The sequence below is a fragment of the Rhinolophus ferrumequinum genome, chromosome 10, assembly GCF_004115265.2.
Source record: "Rhinolophus ferrumequinum isolate MPI-CBG mRhiFer1 chromosome 10, mRhiFer1_v1.p, whole genome shotgun sequence".
In the NCBI taxonomy this organism is placed as follows: domain Eukaryota; kingdom Metazoa; phylum Chordata; class Mammalia; order Chiroptera; family Rhinolophidae; genus Rhinolophus; species Rhinolophus ferrumequinum.
Genome location: NC_046293.1, coordinates 12,635,886 through 12,659,691, shown reverse-complemented (window position 1 = coordinate 12,659,691; position 23,806 = coordinate 12,635,886). Strand labels below are relative to the sequence as shown.

Sequence of the window (23,806 nt, the reverse complement as noted above, 5' to 3'; positions counted from 1 at the left end):
ATTCTCTCTCTCTTTCTCTCTCTCTCACACACACACACACACACACACACACACACACACACACACAAAGTAAAACATCAGCCATTCACCTATATTGTAAAATATTATCATCAGGTCACTTACATTTTCTGCATAAGTTAACCCTTTGACCTCAAGCCCCCTTTGGCCCCCACTGTTTTCTTATGTGATGTCTTTATGAACACTGCACATTAAGCCCTGTGCTGTGGATAAATGAATATTCAGAAAGATTGCATTTAACTGTAAGGTGCGTAATATACTAGCTGATGAGTTTGATCAAGTTACTAACTACTTTGAATCTCAGTTTTAATACCTCTAAAATAATGGAGATAACAATATGCATAACACCTATCTTTAAACTTTTTTTTGTAAAGACCCCAGATAATGTATATGAAACACCTAGCACAGGGTTGAGACACGGAAGGAGAAGCTCTGTAAAGTTGCCATTAATATTTTCAAAAATTTCATTGTCTTCGTCAGAGTAAACTGAATGTACAAAAGAATGGTGTGACCAGAAAAAGTAATAATCCCTTCGAATATGTTAACATAGTTAAAAATATATATTGAGATATAAATTACACAAAGTAAAGACTTCTGCTTATGGCTACAAGGAAGGAACAGGGACTATATTTATACTCTCACCTTAAACAACTAGAAAAACAAAGTATATTAAGTAACAGTTTTTCGACAGCAGACAACAAGCATGACAGGACTGCGATCCCTGCAAAAAGGAAACAAGTGAAATTATCCCTATGATTATGGCAGCTGACTCCTGGGAAGCAGTTTCCAGGCCATGGAGCAGCGTGGGACAATGCCGTGTGTGGGAGAATGCCACAGAGCTCAGCAGTCTCACTGAGCTGAGGACTCGGAGCCAAGAGTCCCGGAGGCCAAGGCAGGTAGAATTTGCAGGACAGAATATGGGAAAAGATGGAACTACACAAAAACAGACCTCCAGGGAGACCTGTAAGTTTTTGGCTGAGTACTGATTGGAGCATGCATGAAAGAAAACTACTTAAGGCCAGGGAAAGAACCATCCCCAAACAGCAGTAGACCCAAGACTCTCCAGAACTCACACATGCTGGGGGTAGTTCATGTTCTCAACAGGTAATGTGTTAAGACCTTGTGTGTGAGCAGGGTTCTCAACATTTAGTGGTGGGGCTACATTAGCCCTCGACTACAGTACGCGCCAGCTACAGGATATTTAATTTGTCTGAGTTTGCTAGGAGCTTTCCCAATTTTAAACCTGAAACTCCTGCTTCTCAAAAGCCCCTTAGCCCTGGTTTTTAAAAAAGTTATGTGTCCTGGGAACCTTAGTCCCTGGCAGGCTTAGATGATTAATCACTCTATCTAGATCTGTCCTAAGAAAAGCTTAAAAGCACGCCCTGAAGGTATCAACCATATTCCAAGAAATTAAACTGCATCCCAGAACAAAGGACAACACTATTTAAAGGAATACAACAAAATTCAGCACCCAACGTGTAAAATTCACAGTGTAAAATTTGTGGCATTTGATCATAAATTATCAGGCATGCAAGGAACCAGGAAAATACCCATAATAAAGAGCAATCAATAAATAAGAACAGATCCAGAAATAAGGAACAGGATGGGAAGAGCAAAAATGGAAGTTAAAACAACTATTGTAAATATGTTCCACATTCTCAAAAATATAAAAGAAAAAACATTAACATAATGAGTACAGAAATGGAAAAATAAAACTTCTAGAGGTAAAAAATACATAATATCTTGGGGCCGGCCCGGTGGCTCGGGCGGTTAGAGCTCCATGCTCCTAACTCCGAAGGCTGCCAGTTCGATTCCCACATGGCCCAGTGGGCTCTCAACCACAAGGTTGCCAGTTCGATTCCTCGACCCCCTGCAACTAAGATTGAACAGGGCACCTTGAGCTGAGCTGCCGCTGAGCTCCCGGATGGCTCAGTTGGTTGGAGTGCATCCTCTCAACCACAAGGTTGCCGGTTCAACTCCCGCAAGGGATGGTGGGCTGTGCCCCCTGTAACTGGCAACAACAACTGGACCTGGAGCTGAGCTGCACCCTCCACAACTAAGACTGAAAGGACAACAACTTGACTTGGAAAACAGGCCTGGAAGTACACACTGTTCCCCAATAAAGTCCTGTTCCACTTCCCCAATAAAAAAAAAAATAATAAAGTACTTAAAAATATATATATATCATTTTCACAGGTTCCAGGAATCAGGCTGAAGACATCTTTGGGAGGCCACTGGGAAATGCTAAAGGCTACAGAGGAGGGGATTCGCTATTTACCCACAAATACTTATGCGGCACGTTCTAAGTTCCAGGCTCTGTCATTGGTGCTAGATATGGTTAGAATCATACCCACTAACAAAACCTCTTCTATAGCTCCCTAGATCAGAAGGAGATATAAGCACCTGTTTATAATGAAATACATGTCCAGTTGCAAGAAAACACACATGCACGCACGTGTATAGACACACACACACACACAGGAACGAGATGGAATGCATTCCGTTCCCTGCAGGGTCTTTCACTGCACTCTCAGTGGAACTGCACTTAGCAAGTCTGTGATGCCAAGCAGGTAATATTACTAAAGCACAAGGATAGTCATGTTTCGTTACTAAGAGTGGCATTTGCAATGATAATGATGTTGATGACAGAATGGAAAATGGTGATTGCAATTATCATTGTTATCATAGGTTGAAGGGTGCTGTTAGGCCAACAGATCAATGGGAAAGAAGCAGAAATTGGGACTTGGTATTGGATGACCGAATGGAATGTACACTAGAAACCAAAAATGTGTGGGAATGTGGAGGTAGTACCTATCAGCCTTGACCGTGACGCCCAACAGGAGGAGGATTTTGACACAAAGAGATGTTGTCCAGAGTTCCCGAGAAAGGCAAGACGCTGGCAGACAGATTGTTCTGGAATCCAAGCGTGGCTGATAAGATACTGGACATTCTTGTCAGTTAGTGAAGACCTATCTGGTCCCAACTGCACCCTTAAACCCGTTTCCATGGCCTTAGGCACTCCCTATATATTTTGCAGGAAGAAAAAGACAGCCAGACAGAGACAGTGAGTGGATAGGAGAAGGTGGGCAGCCCCCGGGACCCCCAGCCTCAGTTCCTAACGTTAGGACGACTTCTGACCCTCTTCCCGAAGCTTCCTCACTGTACCTCGTACACAGGAACTGTTGTTACCCAATGGTCAGGACACCGCAGTGCTACATGTAACAGTGGGCAGGGTCCCTGCTGGGTTGAAAAGCTCGGCAACCATGTGTGATTCTGGCTTCCACGTTCTGCTTCTCAGTAGCTAAGTGTCTGCGATCGCGATGGTCGTCCTATTAACTCCCTAGCCCCCCCACCCCCCACCCCCCGCCTCGTAGCTCCTCAAAGAAGCTAACGCCGGCCTCCACCGTTCCCTCTGCCACACTCACTTCCGTGAGTTGGCAGCGAAAACTCTGATTCCCAGACAGCAGGGATATCCTGCTCTCTCTTTTCATGATTGTGTTTGCTGCACCTTGGAACGCTTGTGTGATAACAGCCACGTATTTAGTAAGTAGCATCCACAAATGAGATTTTGTAAGAGGTGACCCTGCTCTGGCCTAGAGCCTAGACGGACGGATTCAGGGTAGCGTTCGTTAGCCGAGACCCCTGCACGGGGGGACGGGCCTAGACCAGCTGCCACTTACTGGCATTCTGACGCTTTGTGATCCCTCCTTGTGTCTTCAGCTACCTGAGGAACCTGCAAGAGGGGCAGTGGTAGTGATTCTCAAGCTAGGATTAGGTCATTCCTGAGTCCTCTTGCAAGGTCTCATCACAATTCCAACCTAATCACTAATTGATTGTTATGCTTACTCCTGGGAACTAAACTGGCATCAACAAAATTCTTTTCCAAAAATCAGCATTCTGTATGTACTGTGATCTTCTTCGCAACTTAAGTTCTTTCACAGAGTCTCACAGAGTCTGAGCCTCATTAAAAGGATAAACAGCAGCAATAATTTAAAAAGCAGTACTAAATACAGACAACCGACGCCCTACCTGCTCTATGAGGCCCCACGTGCTTTAGACTCTGATGACCTCCTTGACATTGCCTCCCACCAACCCGTCACCCAGTTCTGACTCAGTCTGCCATTGTCACACAGTCCTCCTTTCCCTGGTCACACACAATGAACAAGCTCCAGCCTCCAGGCCCTCAGCCTCTGAGCGCTTCCCAGAGCTGGAGCGCCACCGGCTTCCTCACGCCACTCACACCTCTGCTCCATGGCGCCCCCAACAGGCAAGTCCCTGAAAAGCACCTACTGTACTCAAAGCCCCATTTGCGGGTTTAATCTTCCCCCGTAGCCCTCATCCCCATCTGACATCAATATTTACACCCTTCCCAATTAAATACTTGCTTGTCCATCACTCACGCTAGAACGGAAGCACCAGGGGGTACGTGTTTTGTCTGTGTTGTTCACAGCTCCAGCCCAGCACCAACAGCCGTGCCAGGCGTATAGACCAGGCGCTCAGTAATATCACTGAATGAAGGAATGCCTGCTTTGCAGAGGTCAAAGGTGAGGCCCAAAGGTGAAGGAGGCAGAGAGGCTTTGCCCAAAATTACACCCTGGTAATGACATCAGCTGGAACCCAACCCAGGCCGACACACGTCCCGCTGCAACAGCTTATTGGAGGTGAGTCGTGTTCTAATGTGCAGAGGTGGGCCAGCCTCCGACCTCACTGTGCTGTGGCTGCCCTCAGCCTTACGTCTTCCCATGTCTTCTCCACGTCAGTTTGCAGCATCTGTCGGCACAGCCGACAGCCACGGCCCTCCTTCACCACTCTGCCTGCCCCAATGCCCCCCTGCTGGCACCACGTGGCAGGCGGCCCCAGGCCTGCTGTCTGCAAGAACTGCTTCCTGCACGTCCCAGCACAGGTCCTGTTTTTAGCTTCAAGGGCCCAGCAGGCTCAGTGACTTCCTGGAGTGGCGTTTCGAGGCTGAGGTCTTCTCCACCAGTTTAGACTCACCTTGCAGACAAAAAGAGGCCTTGAGAGCCTGCATACTCACTTAGTGGCCCATTACACATAAGGAAATTTTGCTCAGGAGCAGCGCCGGGCATGTCTGTGAAGACTCGGGCCATTGGGTCAGGGTGGGTGTATGCCCGGAAGAACCTCCCGCCTGCCGTGTGGAGCAGGGTATGACTGAGGGTAGATGCAAAGGCATCTTCCACTCATCAAAAAATCATAATATTCGTGTGTGTGTGTGTGTGTGTGTGTGTGTGTGTGTGTGTAGCGGGCAAAGCAGGCATAGATAAATACAGAAAAACATGTTAAATGTAAATATAAAAAGACAGGAAAAATAATGATAAAAATCCTTCACTCCTAAATGTTCCAGTAATGGAATATCCAAAATTAGTTAAAGGTCACCACATTAGAAAAAAAAAAAAAATCAACAGCAGTGGTTTGCAGTCTACAAAGTGCTTGGCATAACGCAGTGGTTTTTAGAATCAGACCACATGAGTTTGAATGTGCACACCTTAGGCAAGTTAGTTAGTTAGCCTTTCTATACCTCAGTTCCCATCTGTAAAATGAAGCTAAGAGCGGTGCCTTCCTAGGGTGCTTGTGGGCATTCAATGAATTAATCCATTTAAAAGCCCTTAGCAAGGTGTCAAAATGAAAATAAGTGTGTAATCAACATTGGCTATCCTGGTTACATTATTTAATTTGATCACTGCAATAACCTCTTGATGTGAAGGTCAGTTTAGCAACCCCTTTAGCTGACGAGAACACTGAGGAGCAGAGAAAACAAATGACGTGGCCAAGATCACAAGGCTACTGAACAAGAGAGCGAGACCTTGAACTCAGATCTGTGGGACTCTGTATCCATCCATTAATTCATTCAATTAATAAACTAACCTTGAGCAGCTATGATGCCCAGGAGAGAGACAAATGACACGGCAGTGAAAGTAACAGACAAAAATCCATGTTCTCATGGAACCTATATCCAGTGGGAGACATGGACCAGTCACAATAAATAACCTATCAGGAGAGGAAACAGAGAGGCCTAAGAGGACACGGTGCCCGGAAGCGAGTGTTACCTCCAAGAGGAGGGGGCCCCCGGTCAGTGGCACTTGCTCAGTGATATGAACAAAGTGAGGGAACAAACCATACAAACAAGAGGGGAGGAGACGGGCTTCCCAGGTGGGCAGAACAGCAAGTACAAAGGCCCTGAGGCTGGAGCATATGTGCAGAGTTCAAGGCACAGCAAGGAAGCCCGTGTGGCTGGAATAGGGCCAGGGAGGGGGTGACTGGAAGATGAAGTCACAGAGGGGACGTTGGACGGGACCACAGTACGAAGTGCATTCTGCAGGGGACGGCAAGATGGCAGCAGCACCTCCACCCCCTCCCCAACGTCATCATCTTCACCATCGTCAGGGAAGATAAGGAACATTCATTATCATCACTGCCATTTGGCACCACATTTGGCAACACAAGAAAGTTAGGGAGTCCAGTTGGAGAAAAATCACCAGTAAATGCAGCATTCTGATTTCTAAGGAATATCTCCACGGCCAAGTTCAGTTCTCCAAAGCAGAGACGTACACTTGTTAGGGGTCAAGGTGGCGCCGTGGTGGCCGGCAAGCAAAGGACCCAGGCGTGCCCTAAGTCTGTCCTGATGGTCACCCCTTCCCACTCAGGTTCCCAAGAGATGTGCTCACAAGAGAAACAGCACCTGAGAAAGTAAAACATCCACTGAACTTTTCCCTCCGCTAGGGGAAACTTCACGGGTGGGAGGGCTTTCGATAATGTCCCGCGATCAGGAAGCGTGTTCCTTGAAAGGGAGGAGGAGGCGGAGCCTTTACAGGGGACAGAATGGTGGGATCACCACAGCCTCATGTCTCTTCATTTCAGGAGCTTTATGAGGCTCGGAGACCTCGGAACGGATATTGCTGCCTGCAACCGACCAGGCAAATGTTCAGAGATTTTAAGACCACAGCTTAGCTGTACAGAAAAAAACGACTGGAACTGTCCCCTTGATATCTACTTCTCCTCATGGCCGAGCTGGGCTCCATTTAAACACCATTCTGCTGAGTGTTCAGAAAAGTGTGCGTATAGGATCGAGCAAGCCAAGTATGAAAGACTCTCCCCATTTCTCCAGATGGACGACAGATGGGTTCAGGGACTTGGAGACTGGGCTGTGGAAGCAAAGTCCGTTGTTCAGCAACTGAAGGAGAAGACGGTGACCGGCTGGCGTTCCAGGCGGAGGCGCTATCTGGGGTGAGAAGAGGCTAGAATGGGGCGCGCACCCGGGCCAAGCGTGGTCAGGGGAGATACCGAAGGAGCTTACATAGGGCTGATGCAATGTAATTTCTGCAGACTTTTTTCCCAAATCAAAAATGGAAAGTTATAATGTGATGACAGGAACCTCTTATCCATCAAAGCTCTGAGAAATTAAAATGCTCTATCCAACCTTAACACAGTTTTATTTTTTTCATGTTTGAGGTCCAACACCATTTTCAGGGTTGTCTGGATGAAAACAAAATCCCACTTCCCTTTTCTACCTACTGCTACCCACAGTGCGGACTTTCTCTTCCCAGAACTGCCTCCCACTATCTGTCTGTGCCCCACCTTCCCTCCATTTAAACCAATCTGAACATCCAGGGGACAGCCCAGCACCCCCAGGTGAGGGCCTGCCACTTCCTTCCCCTGGGCCTTCTAGAAACATAGCCAGGTTTGAACGCCACACACGGAGGCGCTGGCTCAATGCTCCTGGGTACTTTGGAAAGACCAGAACATTTAGCACTCAGAGAGCTAAATGCTGTTAAGAAAATGAGTCAGGTGACAGGGAAGAGAGTGACTGAGAAGTGGGGTGCCATTTTGGAGAGGGTGGCCCAGCATCTCTGAGGAGGTGACAGTTATGCAAAGAACTCGAATACAGTAAGGGCCTGAGCTGTGCAGATACCTGCGGGAAGAGGGTTCCAAAGAGGACAGCAAGAGAGCAAAGGCCCAAGGGCAGGATGTGTTTGCTTCCGTTTTTCAGTTTCTTTGCATTAAGGGAAAATACACACAACATAAAATTTAGCCTTTTAATTTCTTTTTAACAGTGTTTAATTCAGTGCGTTCTCACTGTTGTGTAACCATCACCACCATCGTCTCCAGAACTTCTGTATCATGCCAACAAACTCTCTGTACCCATGAAACACTAAGCCCTCCGTCCCCCAGTCCCTGGTCATCGTCATTTTCCTTTCTGTCTCTATGACGCGGACTCCTCTAGGTACCCCAGATAAGTGGACTCATACAATCTTTGTCCTTTTATGTCTGGCTTATTGCACTTCGCCTAATGTTTTCAGGGTTTACCCACGTGGTAGCATGTGCCAGAATGCCATTCCTTTTTAAGGCTGAATAATATTCCACAGTATGGATATACCACGTTTTGTTGACCTAGTCATCTGTTGATGAACATTTGGGTGACTTCTACCTTTTGGCCCTTGTGAGTAATGCTGCCATGCACGTGGCCTTACAAACCTCTGTTCGAGTCCCTGCTTTCAGTCTTTTGGGTATGTATCCCAAAGTGGGACTACCGGGTCTTATAGTCATTCTATGTTTAACGCTTTGAGGAATCACCATACTGTTTTCCACAGTGATTGCACATTTTCCATTCCTACCAGCAATGCACAAAGGTTCCAATTTCCCTACATCCTCGCCAACACTTGTTTTCTGTCGCTTGATTTTTAAGGAAGAGTGAAAAGACCAGCATGACTGGATCAGAGGAGCCAAGAAAGACAGGGGCAGGAAGAGCAGAGAAATCTCAGCAGAAAGAGCCTCCAGCCACGGGAAGGACTTGGCTATTACTCGGGGTGACATGGGGAGCCTTTGGAGAGATGTAAGCGGTGGAGGATCATCACCCCATTTCTAATAAGGAAGTTAGACCTAACAGCTTCCAGCTCCAGAAGCATGGGACCTCCACGAATAACACAATCCTCCTTTCTCCCAAGCTGCCAAAGGGTTAAGTAAATGCAAACCTGGGTAAATGCAGTGAAAGGAGATATTTCCTTCCCCTGGCTGACACACCTGATGCAGGAAGCAGACTCATGCTCCCCAGGAATGAGAGGCCCGGCCAGACGTGGCCTTCAAGAAGAAAACGAGTGTTGCCTGGACACAGGATGGCTTAGCACTTGCCATGTTAGTTCCTGGAGCTACTGAACAGCCGAAGACCCCATCTGTTTTCAATCTTGTTAAAAGCGCCTCGTGCGCTGGCGCCTATTTAAAATAATGCACACATGGAGTTTCTAAAATGAAGAAGAAAAGAGGCCCATGCTTCGCCTGCCGGCACAGCTTATGTGTTTGTTTTGGAGCAGGCTTTGGGAGCTCGGAGACAAGACAATTGCTCTTCACGAGGTTGGTTTGCGAGTCCCCGTAGGTTTCTGCTCCAAGCATTTAAGGCAGCTTGGGAGGAGCCACTCACCCCTTCGAAAGTTCGCTATGAAATATCTCCAGATTAAGGCTGGGCTCAGGAAGGGGGTAGCCCAAGGACAACTTTCCCCATGGCAGATGGGCTGTTTCCCCGATTCCTTTTGCTCAATATGGACTCGTGTTTCTAAAGGCTGAGTTTCTCTCCTTAGATGCTCATTCTTGTCCCAACGGGCCACAGTCATTCTAAGACAGCGTGACCCAGATGGGGTTCCAAAGCCAGCCCGAACTTCATCCCCAAATGGGGACCCCAGGGACAGTGTCAGGGTAAGAGACCCCCCTGCAGTCATGCTCTCACGTGTCAAGAAGCCAAGGCAAGGAGGTTTTTGTCCACATGCCGGGGAGAGGCAGGTCCTCTGAGCGGCTGAGCCAATGAATGACCTTCTTCACTCACAATGGCACTTGCATGTCCAGGGCCACAGAGAGCTGTGATGAGTCATTTCTGACCTTGCAGGCTCAGAGAAAACACCTCGTAAATGTAGACTCCCACGCACCACCTCATCGACCGTGGCCCCATGTGTCTGCGGACTTCATAAATAACTCCCCCGAAAGCCAGCACAAGGGAAGTGCAGAGAGAACACAAGAGAAAGCGGACACGCATGTCAGCGGTAGCCCAGCAGTGACAGCTTATGTCTTTTTCTGCACCTTCACACCGGCTTTGACTCTACGGACTTAACTGACATTGTTTCCCCTTGGTGGGAGCAATGCCCAGTGGCGGTGGTGGCAACAGTTACCCACGTAGGAACAATAGGAGAAACGGCGGCTGTGGTTTTTGGAGAAGTAGAAACAAAAGCAGTGATGTTATTGAGAGTATGAATACCATTGGTAGTTCCAGTGCCAATATAATAACATTTGTATTGTAATTTAATATCATAAATTACGTTTGTATTAGAATTACAACTCATAATCGTTTTTAATTTTTCGAAGCACTTACTATGTGCCAGGCACTGTTCCAAAGGCTGTGCAGGTATTAACTCCATTAATTCGGATACTAACCCCATAACATCGGCCCTATTATTATTATGCCCACTTTATAGCTGGCAGCACTAAGGTGGGATGAGATGAAATATAGTTCCCAAGGTCACACAGCTGGGAGAGAATAGACCAGGAATACAAACACAAGCAGTCTGGCTCCAGGGTCCTGATGCTTACCTACTCTGCTAGTCTCCTTCTAACCCTGGCAAAACTCGAGGCAAGGAGAGCAGCAGGACTGAAGCTCAGGCAGAATTACAGCAGGAGAATGACTTCTGAACAGCAGTGCAAGGGGCACGGGGCGGGGGACGGGAGGGCTCGGACACTGTTTTTGGAGGTTGAAAGGCTTCAGGGTCTTCCAGCTGTGCATCAAACAAAGCAGTCATTTCTATGTTTCAATTTGTTTAGATACTGGGCTTTATATAAGATTTAGCTGCACACAAATGTCCAGTTTTGTCAAACTATTAAAAAGCAGCAATGTGGTAAAGCTCGGGAGTTAGACAGGTGTGTTACTATATCTTGTTTTCTAATTTCTAAGGCTTTGACATCTTCGGCCTCTCATGGGATTAGCCAATTCCTGGAGACAATAAACAGCTCCCATAGAGAGCGCCTTCCAAATGCAAGCCAGTCAATCCAGAACCCCTACTCCCAACTACTTCCCTTGATGGGCTCTCACACCCCAGGCCACTCCTGCCCGATCACCCCAGGGCCAGATACCAGCCAACCGGGAACAACTAGGACCCCGAGATCCCAGAGCGTGCTGAAATTATTCAAATCAGCCAATCCTAAACCTGCTTCTGCTGCCTTGTCCTTTCCTTCCCTGGAAACCACGGTGAAGTCTCTTGCCCACACTTCCCTCATTCCCTTTGCCTCCTCTCTGGCCCTGCTGCTTCTCCATGTGCCCCTCCTGGCCCCGCAAGCACCCCCACCCCCAGCCCCGCCAACATGGCATACTGTGCTTCCTGCTTTTAGAGGACTATGAATACAACACACTTCTTCCCTCGTGACAGTCATTTCCACATCTGCTTGTCTTACCATACTCCCCTAAAACAAATGCCCGTTACCTGTACAACAACAAGCTTGGTCTAGCCCTTCAGGATTTCAACTTGGTCTGACCTCTGCTGGGCTACTGAGCACAGAGCCAGGGGACACATGTAGGGGTGTGGGGTGTGTGGCAAAGATCACTGAGCATGGTAAGACAGACCCAGGTTTCCATTCCCTTCTTGACACTTCCCAGCTGTGGCTTGTTGGGAAATAACAGAAGCTTCTGCCTCAGTGTCTTTGCCTGTAAGAATGAAGTAGAAGGACCCTGCTCTCTGTCCCAGTCCCAAAGCAACATGCTGCCCAGAAGACAGTGAAGGGGAAGTTTCTTCAGAGTGGTCTGTGAGCCCACATTGTCTCGTACACTGGATGACCATCTCCTGTCTTGAGGGTACCACGGGGCTCCCCACACAAAAGGTCTTTGAGTTGTTTCAGCCCAGAACAGCATTTCTCTGCCTTGGCACACGGACATTTTGAGCTGGCTGATCCTTTGTTCTGAGAGGCCGTCTTGTATATTGTAGCATGTTCAGTAGCATCCCTGGCCGCTACCCATGGAGTCAGCACCATTCCCCTGTGGTGACAACTAAAATGTTTCCAGGCATCGCTAAATGTCTCCTGGGGGGTAAAATTGCTCCAGTGGCAATTACGGGCACAGAGGAGAGATGAGTCAGGCTCTCTCCTCCCTCTCCCTCTCTCACCCTCCTCCTCTCCCCTTTCCAAAGATGCTCAACAGTTTGCAACCCCAGGTACCCTTGTGCAGCCCCAGTGCTCTAAAACGTATGGCTGGGAAACAGCTGCTTGAGTAGACAACTCCAGGTTAGAGATGGCCAGAGTAGAAGTCAGAGTTCCGCTATCGGTGGCTCTGGGTTTCATTCCCATCATATGTTTACCAACTGAGCTCACCTGTCTAGGGTCCAACCACCTTATCCATAATTTACTATCTTTTTTAAGTAGGCTCGTATCAAACCCACAGCATGTGAGGACTGAAAGTTCCTTCGGGGTCACCCAGTGGGTTTCACCTTGCTGCCAGCTCTGGTTGCTGTGTGCAAAATAATGAGGCTGCCCTAAGCTTGGCTGAAAAGTGGGCTTTCGTTGAGCAGTGGTGTTTTGAAGGCTCGGGGAGGGCTAGCAGGTAGGAAATGCTCCCCGCATTTGCCAGTTCCTCCTTTTACAAATGAATCAGCCTAGCTCCGGGGTCCACCCTGATTTAACTATTAATAAAACGAACGAAATTCTTCCAACGTGATGAACGTAGTAGTAAGGCTATTACCATCTCCATTTTGCAACTAAAGAAACGGAGGTTTAGAACATTGAGTCACCTGCCCACAGTCCTAATAGGTAAACAGAGACAGGGCCAGGATTCGATCCCATGCTATTCTGATCCAAGGCATAGCTCTGTCCATCACACCGAACGCTCTCAAAATATCTCTTCCGAGGCAACAAAAAATTTTCCTCCACACAAATAAAAGACTATAGAGTTGTAATAAGAATTAGTGAGAATGAGCCTATTGACTTTCCGAATCTTAATGTCATTTGCCCCAAAAAATGTATGCAAAGGGCAGCTACAGGAAGGATTAGAAGAAACCAGAAGCCACACAGAAGAGTGATGGGGACAGCAGATGTGCATCCCAGAAACCAGGGGTGAGTCAGCAGGGGGAACTGGGAAAATAAAGTGTTTTATAGAATATGGGCTGCTTGGGAGCCCGGAGTTCAAATCCTGACATTCCCAATTACAAGTTGCATTGCTAGACCTCCCAGAACCTTAGTTTCTTCACATGTAGTAGTAATAGATAACTCACAAGGTCACTGCAAGGATAAAGTGAGGTGATATACAGTAAAATCTTGGCAGAGTACCAGGCATGTGTGGGGTGTGTGTATTTACATAGCAAGTGCTGAAGGGTATTATTATTATTAAATATTAAATTTCATGAAGGTGTTTTGGGTAAAGAAGCCTAGTTCTGAACTGATTAGAGACCACACACACACACACACACACACACAAAGGAGTAGAGAGACTTAGATTTTAGAAAAATGGGTGAATGCATAAACAGATAGGTATATGGATGGATGGATGGACGGACGGATGGAAGAATGGACAGAGACAGATATTCATCGAAACAACATTTTTGGAAACTGAGATGCAAAACCTGAGGGAAAGCCACTATGGGCAAGAGACCATCCAAATGAAGTACTTGGCTCCACCAAAGATGTTCGGGGACCACTGAGTAGGGAGAGCAAAGAGGAGGTGGGGAGGAAGGCAGGCGGTGCCTGGATGGGGAGGGCGGTGGTGCTGCCTGAAGACACTGGCCTGCATCCCATAGACATCGAGGAGCCGGGACATGGAGAGCAAAGGGAGCCAGAGAGAGACCAAAGCAGTCGTACAAGAATAAGCAAATGAGCTCGCTCCGTCAGCACATGTGCTGAAAAAAAGAAGAAGCAAACTGAGATGACTGATCCAAACCTGGGTCTGTCCAATGAATGCAACATCGGGGTTCCTGGCACTTGGCTGGCCCAGCCAGGGGAGGTTCAACCCCTCTGCTTCCCCTGCTTTTCCTGACAGCCAGAGGGATGGGCTATCTGTCTCCTCCTTGTCTGGACAGAATGAAGGCCCCGAGGTACGGTGGGTGGGAGGTCAGCTGGTTCAGTTCCATCTTAAACAGGTTGAGAACCCCACCCCCCCATGAGCTCATGAAGGGAGCCTGAGGGCTGTTGCTCAGGGAGTAAAGAGAGGTTCCAGCAGCAAAGATAAAGGGGGGTCAGAAAACCCAGATGGGCTGTCTACGGTCTTCGAGAAAACAGATCTGAAAAACTGCTTTACGCCAGAAGAAGGAAACCTTTTTTCCAGGTCTGGCTGGACAACAGGTGAACCAAGGGGAAAATGACGAGCTTTGGAAGCAGGAAGACACAGGTCCAATCACAATTCTGCCCTAACTGTGCAAATACCTATTTTACCATCCTGGCTTTGATTTCCTCATCTCAATACTAATGAGACTTAGGCCTCAGCAGTTGCTGAAGGACCTATAGCCATACGTGAGAAGCATCAGAGCAAGAAGAACACACAGCTGATCTTCAATAGTGAATGTTCCTTCTTTCCTGTAACGTGAACTCAGAACTGCCAAAATGCAACCATGTCCCATGATGGCACTCATGGTTCCATGTCCTGTCTGGCACTGGTCTCTTCTCATTGCCAAGTTCTTCCTCTGAGAACTCCCTAAGCCAAACTGGCCAAGGAGGAGACCAGGGCAGGGGGCCGTCTGGCTCTCCCATAACCAGCAGCACGCCACCTTGGGAAAGGTGATGCCATGGCAGGCCCCCGTTCTACGAGATGAGGGAGGCATGTCACTCTCAGTCCTGCCGCCCGGCCACTGTGTGGCCTTGGGCAGCACACTTAACCAGTCTGAGCCTCAGTTCCATCAGCATGTACTTGGTGGGTCTGAGGATTCAATGAATTTATACAGATACCCTCTCAGACAGTGGCTGGCACATTGTGGTCACCGAATATTAATGCCGAGCGCTGCTTTACCTGTACCGTAACGTGTCACCGCTTTACTGTATCACTGGTGTCAGGCTGCGCTTACCAGTGCTGTTTACCATGCAGAAGGATACCTGGGTGGTTCTGTCTGCAGGGAAATTCTTAGAGCAGATCCAATATTTTCATTTTCCCCTACTTCAGATAAGTTTGATAAGTATTTATTGAGCACATATTATGTATCTGGGGACTTGGAGCATCTATATGTACCTGAAGAAGTGCCCAGTGCTAGCCTGCCTAGCATATGCTACGATAGCACTGTGCGTGTTTCTTTCACAGATCCTAATGCCATTTGTAATTATGGTGTGTGTGTGTGTTAGAGAGAGAGAGAGAGAGAGAGAGAGAGAGACTACGTGATTAATATCTGTCTCTCCCATTAGACTCGAAGCTCCATCTGGTCAAGACATCTGCTTTGAATCACCATGGTAGTCCTAGCACCTAGCACACAGTAGGCACTCGATAAATATTTGTAGACTGAATCGAGATACTGTCCGTGAGCCCAGAGTCTACAGGGAGTAATAGGCGGGTGAATGAGCAATCTCAAGGTCATCTGGTTAAGTTTCATTGTAGAAATATGCATGCGGTGTGTGACAGCCTGGAAGAGGCACCTCACCCTGCCTGGATATGAGGGGTGGTCAGAGGAAACAGAATAGAAGTAGATGCCTGAGCTGCACTTGGAGAAATAGAGGGGGTGAGGTAGGAAAGGTGGGTGGGAGCTGGCTCACAGAGGACCTTGTAGGCCAAGTTCGAGCCAGCCCTTTACATGTGAGAAGGAAATCGCCAAGTGTTCTCCAGATTTTATTTCTTCAGGATACACCTTCCCAGGAACAATAGCACCTGGAGTTAGCCTGTGAATTCCAGTTCTGCCCCTTATACGCTGTGTGTCCTTGGGTAACCTCTCTGAGCCTTAGTTTTGTCATCTGGAGAATGGGGTAACTCATGGTGCGTATTCTTCATCGGGCAGTGATGAGAATTACATAAACAAATCCATAGGAAGTGCTCAGCATGTGCCTGGCACTTAGTGTGTGATTAGAGACTGGCTGTTATCATTAATCCCTTCTGAGCCCAGGCTGGACAGCTGTCATCTATATACAACACTATCCGTGAAAATTCTCTCGTGTCACCCTCTAAACTCCCTGAGAGAAGTGGTTCAGGACAAGCTCAGCTTAGGCTAAATTCTATTCTAAAGTAGTGCCTTAGAAAAGCTCACGTCAAGATAGATACAGAGGAGCACGGATACTCATTCTCAGATATCAGCCTCCCTTCTCTTTCCCAGGGAAATGCAGCCAGGCTGGGTCTGATCCAAAAGAAGCCATTTCAAAGCATAGTCCTGTTTCTGTGTCGGCCCCACTCCCCTCCTCAGGAGATTCTGGTCAGGGTGGGCTGGGAGATTCCTTAGACAATCTAATAGATTAGTTTCCAGTTTAGCATAACAGCCAGACAGATTTTTGCGGTGAAGTCATCCAAGTCAATTAAAAAGCATTTTTCCCTGCTGTGAATTCAGAAGTCCCTTTGGTTTGTTCCAGCTTTCTGGGATGTTTCATAATAGGTTCCACCCCGGGTTAATTAATAACCCTTGATTCTTACTGAAATGCAAAGACCGAAGCCTGTGTGTAAGCACACGTGGGCCGGGGCTGCTGGCAGGGCTGGGGTGGACCCTGGGGGGCTCCTCTCATCAGGGAGCGAGCCAGACCCCAAATGGTGGCGACGATAGCAGAGCTGGCAGCAAATGTGAAGAGCAGCCAAGCAAAGGTCAAAGCTGGAGAAGTGGCGGCAGGAGGGCAGAAGCGGGCAGAGGAGGGACACTATAAGCAGCCAAAGGAATCACGAGGCCAGAGAGGAGGTAGGTTGGGAGTCAGTCGGCAGGTGGGATGTGAAATGGGTCAGGGCACGTGGCCGGGACTCACGTGGTCAACAACATGCAGTTGACCGTGGCTTGTGTTGACGTGATGCCGAACACATCATGTGGGTCTGGTTCCAGGCTTTCTGCTTTAAGGAAAATAGGTCCTCTCTTCTCTTCTACTTTCAAATATCAGTTACAGGTATGAGAATGAAGTTCAAAGGGCCAGAAACACAGTGGCGGCAGGAATATCCATGCATTCACTTCCTACATAGCTACAAAGGCCTTTGCATGAACCCCTTCCCCAAGCATAATATTCAAGAGCAAAATGCCTTTTCAGCCCATTCAGAGCCGTGTTTCCCAGCCTTCAGTCTCACGCCACCATTTCTACCCAGTCTACAACCACTATTAGCATGGGCATCCTAAAACGAAAACATCATCATATGACTCCTTACTTTAAAAAGTGCCACAACGATGTCCCCGCTGCCTCTAGGACACAATTTCTAGCTGCCTGCCTTGCTGCATAAAGCCAACCCTGAATCGATGGTTCACTCTCTTCTTGTCCAGCATCATTTCCCATTACCCTTTCTCGTGCACCGTATCCTCAGGCCACTTTCCCCACACGTGACAAACTGAGATTTAAAACATGCTCTCTAGCCGGGCGGCCCGATGTGCATCTGCCCTTTTCTCGGCCGGATACAGCTAATTCTCTTCCCCAAATGCCTACGGAGCATCAGCTCCTCTGTGAAGCCTTTCCTGAGAACATCCCAGGCAAGGCTGGCGATCCCTCTTCTGTGCTGCACTGTGCCCTGGGCAGATCTCTGTGACAGCCTCGTCACGATGTATTACCGTGACCCCCCAGGATCTAACTGCCCACCAGAAGGGGAGCACTTGGAGGGTGGAGGGCCCTGTCATCCAGGGCAAGTACAGAGCAGGTGTCCCGTGTTTCTTGAACGAACGAGCAGGTTCAGATAAGACAAGTTCTGTTCATTTTTTTAAATTACACATCCCTCAAGAAGTAAAAGCGCTCACTGAGTTCTCCTTCAGAACCACTACTTAATTTCCACTGGAGTTTCATGTATCTAGTACTAACCCTCTGTTAGTATCAGGGCAAGGCAGAGGTTGATGGAGTGAGTTTGCAGTCAGGAAGAGTAAATCACCAAAATAACAGGTAGAGGCTAAGGAACAATGAGCAGGACTTCCCAGGGCAAGAAGATGGCCTTGCTTTGATTCCCATGGCTCCTTTCTTCTTATCGCTGGTTAAGGTGCCCATGGGGGATACAGCCAAACCAAGGAAAAGGGAGAGCCCCAAAGGGTCACCCAACCTATAAAGCAGTCCTTCTTGCATTCAGAGTCAGCGGGGCTCGTCCACACGTGGTCTCACTGTCCCCCACCCTGACTGTGCAGAACCCTCCTTTGGCTACCAGCTGGCACTCAGCACTCCATCCCAGGCCCCCCGCCCTCCCCAGAAGAACTCCTCTTGCAGGTAAAGGGGGAAAATATGAGCTTCATGACTAGAGCATTTGGTTCATTTGTCTGCTATTAAACCCATAGCAGAAGGGACTAATGGCTTAAAACAGGAAGACAAAATAACGTTGGGGAGACGTCATAGGAAAAGCAAGGAAAAGACATGGGAGACGGCAGCCTGCGTTCTCCACACCTTGGATTCCAGCAATAATTTGAGGTGTGTGCTGGGTGCTCGTCACTTCCCCTCTCTGAACCTCTCAGCCTTTCAACCAGGAGGTTGGATTAATGATCCTCAAGGTCCTTTTCTGGCTCCACCTTCAATGACCGACCACGTCATCCATTCACTCACACACTCACCCAAAAACACTGAACACCCTGCCCAGGACCTGTGCGTCTGCTCTCAAGGAAAAGTCAGGAGTTTATGCCAGGTCCCAGGGAGTGCCATGCATCAACGGGAAATACGATGGAGCATATATGGAAATTAAAAAATACACATAAATATGAACTGTTTCTGTTTCTTATCCCCCAACTAAACAGCAAATTTCTTTAGAACATGGATTATATCGTTCCCATTTCTGAATAATCCCAGAGACTGACACCTAGAAACTACTGTGTTCAATGATGTGAAGCGGTCAGAAAAACAGCTGTAACACGTATCAAGCTCTTTCTGTATATACTAGGATCCACTTTGAGTGCTTCACATGCGGTATTTTATTTCACTCTCACACCAACTCTATAGGTACTTATTAGGGCTGTTATTATTTTAATTTTATACACGAGCAAACTGAGGCACAGAGAAGTCAAATTATTTGCTCTAGGTCACTCAGGAAGTGGCAGAGCCAAGAATTCAAACCCAGGTGGTCTGGCTCCAGAGTGTGAACTATTATACTATTCATGTAGTCTGAAGACATAGAGTTCCACTTAAAGATGAATAGTAAACATTCACTCTTAAGGGAAAACAAAGAACAAACAGAATGGTTAACAGGGGAATTACGCAGCAACAAGCCAGAAACATCAAATGACGAGGAACAGCCAATAGGGCTGGAAATGAGGAATCTTTTGCTGCAAGAATATCTCATAAGAATTGGTAATTTCTCCAGGAGATCAAAAGAGCAGGGTGAGATGGGAAGGAACAGTGGGATTACGTACTCAAGGAACCCAAGGACAGGGAAAAGGCAAAGGCGCGGTGCAGACAAATTCAAGACCCAACATACACTAATAGATCTACTCGGTTAAGAACCAGGACCCTGGAGTCAGCTGACCCTCGGCTCAAACTCCAGCTTCCTCTCATTCTTACTGCTGTGTGACCGTGCCTGGGCAATTCATTTCAGCTCTCTGAGCCTCGGTTTCCTCAGGAACGGGCATATCGTGAGGGTGAGGTGAGTTAACACATGTGAATCGCTTGACATGGCACCTAGCACTCGATAAATGTTTGATAAAAGTTTACTACCATCACCATCACCATTGTTTCTGCATTGTCTTCTTAAATTGGTGTGAGCCTAAAAATAGATCCAGGATGGTGACAAACCTACATTAATCACTGCCATGGTTGCGAGACACACTTGCTCCTCTAATGAGTTATGTTTCAGCTAATCCGCCCTACTGTCCCACCTGCTTTTTTTTTTTTAATTTCCCCAGCTGGTTCTTAGATTTGAAAAGAAAAAGGCTTCCATGGAGACCTGCACGCTTTTAAAAATAATACAAAACAGAACGTCTGAGGTCAGGGGAAGCCAAGCCAAACAAATAAATCTTGCAGGATTGTGTTAACAAAACAAGGCTTAGTGGATCAGAGCGGGTCGAGTTCTGTCGGACTCAGCCCTGCAGAGAAACGCCAAGCTCTGGTGAATGTCAAACACAAGGAGGTCACATAGGAAGAGCAAATTACGGAGCACTTCACAGAGTTCAGCCATTGTCGTCCGGGCTGGAACCAGGCGAGCGTTCTGTGCAGCCTGGACTCCAGAACCATGCGTGTGAAGAGTCTGGGAAATCCAGACCGGCAAGCAGGCTCTCATAGATCATCTATACAACCGTACAGAGGGCAATGTGTCAGAACCTACCAGAATTATAAATGTCTTGGGAGGTAGACTCTGAGATGGCCATTAGCCTGTGGGAGGCAGCTTAGGGAGTGCACTGGGAGTCACCACCACCGGAAGGAAAGAAGAACTGGTTAGAGGAGAATTGGGGTTGCAATGCCATCTCAGTAGAGGTCTTTGCCAACTCCAAAAAGAGTTCTGAAGCTGGCAAGGCCCTTGAGGGTAGTCCCAAATTGGGGTCAAGGGGTTAGGTCTTGATCCCCTGTGCCAGCCAGTTATTGACGCAGCCGCTCCCAGGAAAGAGATGTGGGCTTGGACAAGGCAGCTCTCCTCACCTGAGTGAGGCACCTCCGAAAGAGAGCTGACAGCTGACGGCTGTCCGCTGGTAGCAACTCCAGCAGCTAGGAGGACGTCCTTCATTCCTCAACGTGCGTGAAAGCGCTCACTACCTGCAATGCTTTGGGAACCAGTGGTGTTTTTAGGAAGCAATCCTATGGCTACACAAGCAAACGTTTGAAATCACGTATGTCTGGCGTCATTCCTAATAGCAAAATTATGGAAAATAAACGAGGGTATATCCATCACATCACCCTAGGCAATCATTGATAAGAACGAGGCAGCCCTGCACATAGTCTCATAGAATAAACTCCCAGATCTATGAAGTGAAAAGTCAGGAAGCTGGGTAGTACGGCTCCAAAGAGGGGGATGTCTGGATGTGGAGCAGCTAAGGGGACGGGCTGTGCCACCAGCCCCACGCACACCCTTCTGTATTCCCTCCCACACTGTGGGGGCTGAAAGCCTACAGCTACACTTCCCAGATTCTTTTGCCACATGGTTCCAGGTTTGTTTCTACCCATGGGAGGCATCCATGCAAGAGTTGAAGTTAGGAAGATGGTAGCAACCATTCTGCTTCTGGTGGTAGCTGTGGAAATGTCACCAACAGCAACAGCAGAAACTGTAGCATCCGTGGGAAAGCAGGCTCCTGGATCTCCACTGGCAATGGTGACAGTTCCCACAGCAGCAGTGGCAGTGACAACAGTAAATGTAGGACTGCTGTGGCTCTCTGGGTAATATGATACCGCCTTTCGACCCATGAGATCAATCCTCCTTATTAAATCCTCCTCTGGAATACCTACAATGGTTTGTGATTTTCTGACCAAGTACTACTTATGAAAAGCAAAGGAAAATAAAGCTCTATGTGTATTTGATCACTGCATTTAAAACTCTCTCCGGAAGTTGTCCACGGAATAGTGATAATAGTTCAGTGAACTCCTAACTATACTGGTGGGGCCAGGGTTGGGGGCAGAGTTTTCGCCAGATACCATTTTTCACCTTTTCAATTTTGGACTGTGCGAATAGATTACCTTTACCCAAAAACTAAACAAAAGAAAACAAAGTTATTTCCTGCTAGCTACATAAATTTCCTATGAAATATTCCCCAAACTAACCATCCAGGTTCTGCCGCAGCGTTTCCAGCACAGGAAATTTATCTCCCTACCGAAGGGGACGGCCCATCCATCATTAGTCAGCACTGCTGAACAGTTTTGTTTATACCCAGGTGAAATCCGTCTTCTTGTGGGATTGTACCATTAGCCTGAACTCCAGTCCCGGGGAAACAACATAGGGTGGTGGTTAGCACATGTGCAGATGAAACCGGGGTTCAAATCCCTCCTCTACAACTCATTTCAAGCAGAGTCTTTCACCTTTCTGAGCCTCAGTTTCTTCATCTGCTAGGGGGAGAGGCATAGCACCGATCAAAGGGGGGTGGTGAGGCTGAAATAAGAGTATGCATGTATAGTGCTCTAACCAATGCATTTGGCCCTTGTTCTTGTTGTCTTCAACGCCAGCAGAAAACTGCAGTGGATAAGAGGAAGGCTCTGAAGTCAGACTGCCTGGGATCGAAAACAGGCTCCTGCCAGTTACACATCAGGCAACCACTTCCTCCCTCTGAGCCTCCGTTTCCCTAAGAAGAAGGCAACGCTCGTGCCCAGCCCCACAATAAAGTATTCTTATCTTGTAAGTATTCAGCATTCGCATATGGCAGCTGCTGCTATTTTCAATTATGCAGCCAGGAGGTAGATATGTGCAAAGAGTACACTGGGTCCTATCAAATACCTCTCTTTTTTTGGACTAAACATCTAGAGTTCCTTACGCTGATCCTTTTTGCTCACAGGTGTCACTCTCCTCTCCAACCACTCTCTTCAGAAGGCATTCCGGGGTGCTGTTACGCCCTTACAATGTGACACTGCACCTGGGTCTCTCGGTAGAGTCCGACTAGCATAGTGTGTGTGTGTGTGTGTGTGTGTGTGTGTGTGAACCATCACCTTCCTGTATGCTAAATGCTGTACTTTGGTAATACAGCCTGAAGTGGCATCAGGTTTGAGGGGATTAACAGCCATAACTATAGTTTATCGAGCACTTAATCTCCGTGCCCGACGCTACGCTAAGCATATTGTGCACACAAACTCTGCAGGTACAATCACTCTACGGGTGATTTAACCTGCACAATCACTCTACGGGTAGGAATTATTATTCTCATTTTGCCGAAGAGTAAACTGGTACTTAGAGATGTTCTACGTGGAAGGTCAATGCAGCCTAAATACGGTGGAGCTGAGAGTCTGTCTCTAGTTATCGTACTCTGGAGCCACAATCTTAACCTTTACACCATACTTCCTCCCACAAATATTAACAATTTGCTCAACAATCCTGCTCCTCTTCAGCTGAATTTTGCAGCAGGACTTTATACCATAGCCCCATTTGATGTGATTGTATCAAATGTAATCCAGTGCATTCTGTCTCCCATCCAGCTTCAAGTCATCTGCAAAGTTAATTCTGCCAGTCACAGAAGGAGGAGAAGAAGAAAGGTGAGGGCAGAGTTCTTTGGCAAGCCATTCGCTCCATTTCTCTCGAGGTGTGTTTCTACCAAGCAGTCATTTCCTAATAGGGATAGTGTTCAATCTGTTACCAATACACGAAACTGCAGTAGCATCCAATTTCCATTGCTCTACCTCGTCGACCACTATTTCTTGAAATGTCACATGGTCTTTAGAGTCCACATCTATAGCGAAGGTCCGTTCTAAGAAAGGTTGCCCCAGGAAGAACCGTGGGTGGAAGGTTAAAGTGGGTAAGAGGAAAAATAGAGACGATGGTCTTGAGTGTTTAAAATATTTTAAGGGAAAAATCCTACCTTTGCTTCCAGAAGACATTCAGGTGGAGGAAATTCAGAAAGGGCAGCAGAGGAACACAACTCCAACCATCAGGCTTCTCGGGGATCCACACACACCTACCTAATCCCATCCCTACTCTAGCATCACACGAGGACACGCATTCGTGTGTCAATCTGTGGCTTCTCCAGCTTCCTTCATTAGACTCAAGGGCAAGGGCTCCACCTTCTCTTGCTTTTCTCTCCATCTGCTGGAACAAGGCATTATTGTTCCTTATGCTTTGGTACCTCCATTAAGGCTGAGGAAA

At 47.6% G+C, this 23,806-nt stretch overlaps 1 protein-coding gene and 1 long non-coding RNA gene across 4 annotated transcripts in view; one reads left to right on the top strand and one right to left on the bottom strand.

The window, feature by feature from the left end:
- The window catches only part of SYN3 (synapsin III), a 424,224-nt gene that overhangs the window by 343,623 nt on the left and 56,795 nt on the right, over positions 1-23,806 (bottom strand). The window lies entirely within an intron of this gene.
- On the top strand, positions 16,588-22,355 carry LOC117028240 (uncharacterized). The gene is made up of 2 exons (XR_004424107.1): positions 16,588-16,838; positions 22,186-22,355. It is a non-coding gene; the product is annotated as an uncharacterized LOC117028240 (long non-coding RNA).